We start from the raw sequence: 5,681 nt of genomic DNA, 5'->3' as shown, positions 1-5,681 counted from the left end.
TATGGTTCAAATCCTGCCTAAGTTACTTAATCTTTTTTAGCCTCAATTTCCTCATTTGTAAATTAGGGATAATAATAGCACCTACCTTGCAAGATTGTTGTTGATCAAATGAAATGCACATGTAAAGCACTTTGCAAGCCATAAAGCACTACATAAACGCTAGCTACACAGGACAATTTTTATTGTCATTCCTTTATTGACAGGAACCTCTTTAGCTCCTAGGTTTTTCTATAATAGCTACTAATTAATAAAAATATCAAAATTCCACAAGAAACCAATTATTCAATACTAACAAAGAAGAATATGAAAAGACCACTAGGTCTCAGAGTGATTAAGAGGATTAAAAATAAGGAAAGAAGCAATCAGGAGTGGAATTGATAGCTCAGATAGGTGGTGCTGGTTAACCTTACCACAGTAGTATATACCCTGCGAAAGAGAATGGAAAAGGCAAGAATCAAAGATTCAGTGAAAAAATAAGAAAGAAAAAGTGCAAAACAAATGAAAGAATATGTGAGATATCTATTATTATTGAATAGAAAGGGAAGCAAGTTTAATCATCATAACCATTATCATAAAAAAATTGAGGGTGCTGAAATAGCTGAGAAAGCAAATCCCAACAATTTGCTGCTTCCAAAGAAACATTTTTAAATTCCCTGTGATTCCTAGAGACTTAAAAGAAGAGGTGAAATAGAGTCTAGTATGCATCCTTTTAGAATCTGAAAAAGTAAGAGTAGTAATCTTGGTGTCAAAAAAGGTGAGAATTAAAGTTGACAAGATAGATGAACAAAGAAACTCCATTTTGCTTAAATATACTATGGATACTTTTAAAAGTAAACATGAAGTATCTATTCACTGAATAACATGCTGTCTAAAAGCTTAAACAAAACAAATTAAATAGTTTCAATGAAAACAGTAAGGCAGACACTTTTGGAGATGTCAGCATATTGCTTTGAGACTGATATAAATTTGACAGAAAGTTAAAGGAGAACAAAAACTAAGGATCTAACCTGAATATTAGAAAAAACTAGATAAGAAAAACCTTTGGTTTACTGAATAGAAATCTTAAGGAGTATACCTATTTTTTCAGTATTGTGCAGAAATGTTGCAAAGACTGATGACATTCTAGGTCACAAAAATCACAAATAAAAGCAAAAAGTCATAAAATAAATTAAACATATCTTTTATCATCATACATATCTTCACAGAACAAATTTTCTTATTTTTTCTATGAACTTTGAATTCAGTCAAAGGGCTGTACTTGAGGATCTAGAGGGCCACATGTGTCCTTGAGGCTGCAGGTTCCCCACACCTGATCTAGAAAATAGATTTATGTGAACTATTTTGTGCATAATTTATCCAAATTTTGGGTTCCAATGATCTTCAATAGGATTAATTTTTTTAAACCTGATAAAATGCCAAATATCTTGGCACGACTCTTCCCCTTTCACCAAAAAAAAGAGGTTGTATTTCCTAGACATCAGACAATGATATTAAGAAGTGCCCGGGGGCGGCCAGGTAGCACAGCGAATAAGAGCACCAGCTCCAGTGTTGGGACGACATGGAGATCAAATCCCGGGCTCAGACACTTAGCACCCACCCAGAAACACCTGGCCGTGTAACCTTGAGCAAGTTACTTAACCCCAATTGCTTAGGGGTGGCCAGGTGGCTCAGGGAGTAAGAGCACCAGCTCCAGTGTTGGGATGACCTGGATCAAATCTGGGCTCAGATACTCAGCACCACACCCAGAAATAATTGGCCCTGTAACCTTGAGCAAGTTACTTAACCACAATTGCTTAAAAAAAAAGAAAAAAAGAAGTGCCTGGGGCAGGGGAGGGAGGGCAGAGTCAAGATGGTGGAGTAGAAGCAGGACCTCCAAGCGGCTCTGGCTTCCACCTTCCCCAATCAATGTAAAAAGGAGATTCTGGACAAACTTTGGAGCTGGAGAACCCACAAAATGACACAGAGAAGCTAATCTCCCACTGAGGACAGCCTGGCAGGCCGGCAGAAATTGGCCAGCACGGCACTCTGGGAGCTGAGCCCAGGCCCTCGTGAGCCCGAGGTTTTAGCCCCAGGATGGGTCTGACCAGCCACTGGCTGGAGGGACTTCAGATCACGAGCAGCTACGGCCATTTCCAGATTTATCAACACATAGATGCAAAGGACAAAGTGAGAGGTCAGTGCAGTCTGGATTTGGGACCCAGTAAGTGGGAGTGCATTGGCTTTTGCCCCCAGGGCGAGAAGCTGCTGAGACACCCTGCACAGCCAGTAAGCACCACATGGCAGCTTCAGCTCCTGGCCTGCAGAGTGTAGGGGGAACTAAGTGACCAGTCTGAGGGGTAACCACTCTTGCTTTAACCTGCTTGGATCTGGATTGCAGTCTAGGGTGGAGGTCCTAGGGTGTGTGTCCAGCTTGCCAGAGCGTGTGGAGGCCTCAGAGAGGGCACCTATCTAATACCTCTGGCAGCTGAGAAAACCCCAGTATTTGGGATGAAAGCTCCCCTGTCTGGTGGCAGAATCCTACTGTAGCAAAAAGCCCAGGGGTCAAGGGACTGATGGGTGACATGACCAGACAAAGGAAACAAAGCAAACAGAAGATTCCAACATTAAATTCCTATTTTGGGGACAAAAAGGAGTAAAGCATGGAACAGGAGAAAGACAGTGACATCAGAACTCCTGCACCAAAAGCTTCAAAGAAAAATATGAGCTGATGAGAGGCCATAGAGGAGCTTAAGAAGCAGATAAGAGAAGTGGAGGAAAAATTGGGAAGAGAAATGAGAACGATGCAAGAAAATTACAAAATGAGAGTCAACAGCCTGACTGAGGAAAAGAAAACATTAAAAAATAAAATAACTCAAATGGCAAAAGAGGCTCAAAAAGGCAATGAGGAGAAGAATGCCTTAAAAAGCTGAATTTGCCAGATGGAAAAAGAATCTCAAAAGCTCAATAAGGAGAATCATTACTTCAGAATTAGATTGGAGGAAATGGAAGCTAATGACTTTATGAGAAATCAAGATGCTGTTAAATTGATCCAAACAAATGGAAGAATAGAAAGCAATATGAAATATCTCATGGGAAAAACCACTGACCTGGAAAATAGATCCAGGGGAGATAATTTAAAAATTATTGGACTACCTGAAAGCCATGATCAAAGTAAGAACCTAGAAATCATCCTCCAGGAAGTTCTCAAAGAAAACTGCCCTGATGTTTTAGAATAAGAGGGCAAAATAGAGGTTGAAAGAATCCACCAATCACCTCCTGAAAAAGATTCCAATAAGAAAACTCATAGGAATATTTTAGCCAGGTTCTGGAATTCCCTAATTAAGGAGAGAATATTACAAGCAGGCAGGAAGAAATAATTTGAATATTGTGGAAACATAATCACGATAACCCAGGATCTTGCAGCTTCTACACTGAAGGATTGAAGGACTTGGAATATGATATTCCAGAGGTCAAAGGAGCTGGGATTAAAACCAAGAATCACCTACCCAGCAAAACTGAGTATCATGTTTCAGGGGAAAAGATTGTCATTTAGTGGAATAGAAGATGTTCAAGCATTCTTGATGAAAAAACCAGAGTTGAATAGAAAATTTGACATTCAGATACAAGGAGCAAGAGAAGCATCAGAAGGCAAACAGGGAAAAGAAATCAAAGAAAAGAAATTTTAAAAAATCAACTTATCAAAGTTGAACTATTAACATTCCTACATGGAAAAACAGTAATTGGAAATTATGAAACTTTTCTCAGTTTGAAAATAGTTGAAGGGAATAGAAATACATACATACATATACATATGAGGGTATATGGGCATATGAATATATATGTGAATGTGTGTATATATGTTTACAAGTATACATAGAGAGGGCACAGGACCAATTTAATAGGAAGGGATGACATTTAAAAAGTGAAATTAAGAGGTGAAAGAGGAATATAATGAGAGGAGATGGGGAGAGACAGAATGGAGTAAACTATCTCATATAGAATAGGCAAGGGAAAATGGTTACAATGGAGGTGAAGAATAGGAAGGCAAAAGGGAATGGGTCAACCTTATTCTCATTGAATTTGGCTTGGGGAGGGAATGAAATACACACTAAATAGGGTATCTCACCCTATAGGAGAGTAGGGGGGAAGAAGATGAGAAGGGGGATGATGGAAGGGAGGGCAGGCTGGAAGGGAAGGAAGTTGGAAGCACCCACTTTTGAAAAGGTACGGGATCAAAGTAGAGAATAGAACAAGTGGGAGGTGGGATAGGAGGGAGGGATATATAGTCAGTCTTTTACAATATATCTACTATGTTATTGTTTTGCATTAGCTACACATGTGCAACCTATACTGAACTACTTGTCTTCCCAGTAAGGGTGGGTGACAAGGAAAGAAGGGAATGAATCTGGAATTCAAAGTTTTAAAAATCAAATATCAATACTATTTTACATGTAATTGGGAAATAAAATATACAGGCACTGAGGCATAGAGACCCACTCGAAAATCAAAAGGCATATGGGAGAAAATATGGGGGACAGCAGATTGGAGGAGGGGATATCCTGTGGGACTGCTATTTAGGGGTGGTGGGTAGGGGAAAGTCGGGGAGAAAATTTGTAAGTCAAAATCTGGTGGAAATGAATGATGTAAATCAGAAGTTAATAAAACATTTGAAAAAAAAAAAGTGCCCAGAGCCATGAATTGATACAACCATTCTGGAGAGCAATTTGGAACTATATCCAAAGGGCTATAAAACCGTGCATACCTTTTGATCCAGTAGTACCACTTCTAAGTCTATAATCCAATCATATAAAACAGTATGGGGGACGAGAGTACTACTTGTACAAAACTATAGAATCTCTTGTTGTGGTGGCTTAGAACTGGAAATTGAAAGGATGTCCATCAATTGAAGAAAGCTAAAAGCTGTGGTATATGATTCTCATAAAATATTATTGTGCTATAAGAAATGACAAGCAAGACAATTTCAGAAAAACCTGGAAAGATTCACATGAACTGATGCGAAGTAAAGTGAACAGAACCAGAACATTGTACACAGTAACAGCAATAATATAAGAAGAAGAACAGTGAATGTTTTAGCTATTCTCAGCAAAACTTTGATCCAAGACAATCCCAAAGGACTAATGATGAAGCATACTATCCCCCTCCAGAGAAAGAGCTGATATTATTTGAATAAAAATCATACTATTTTACACTTTATTTTTTTTCTTTTTCTTTTATTTGCATTTTTATGTGTAAATATTTTACATGATTGCATATGTATAGGCTATATATGATTGCTTACATCTCAGGGAGGAGAAAGAGGAGAGAGGGAAGAATAGAATTAGGAACTCAAAACTAAGAAAAAAGATGGTAAAAATTATTTTAATGTGTAATTTGGGGAAATAAGCTCTATACTTTAAGAATTGCTCAGGGCTTTTGAGGAAGACTGAGAACTGACACTGCTTCTTCAGGGAGAGGGACATCACCGTACTGTTCCCCAGGATTAGGAGAGGGAAGTGGGCTGATTGGTAGATGGCTATGTCCATCCGTATCAACCCACCTTGTTTTCAAATACAGAATAGATTCATTCTTATGACGATCCCCAGATCGTACAGCACAAAGAAGAAGGAGACGATGGATGTCATGGCCTTCATGTGGGTTTGTTTGCTGGCATTCTTAGAACCTGTGACAAGCTGTAGCTCCTA

This window comes from Petaurus breviceps, unplaced genomic scaffold (genome assembly GCF_028583685.1).
Source record: "Petaurus breviceps papuanus isolate PSGF00001 unplaced genomic scaffold, PetGlider_PUasm1.0 567, whole genome shotgun sequence".
In the NCBI taxonomy this organism is placed as follows: domain Eukaryota; kingdom Metazoa; phylum Chordata; class Mammalia; order Diprotodontia; family Petauridae; genus Petaurus; species Petaurus breviceps.
The sequence above is the reverse complement of the archived record's forward strand: the minus strand, read 5'-3'. Positions refer to the sequence as shown.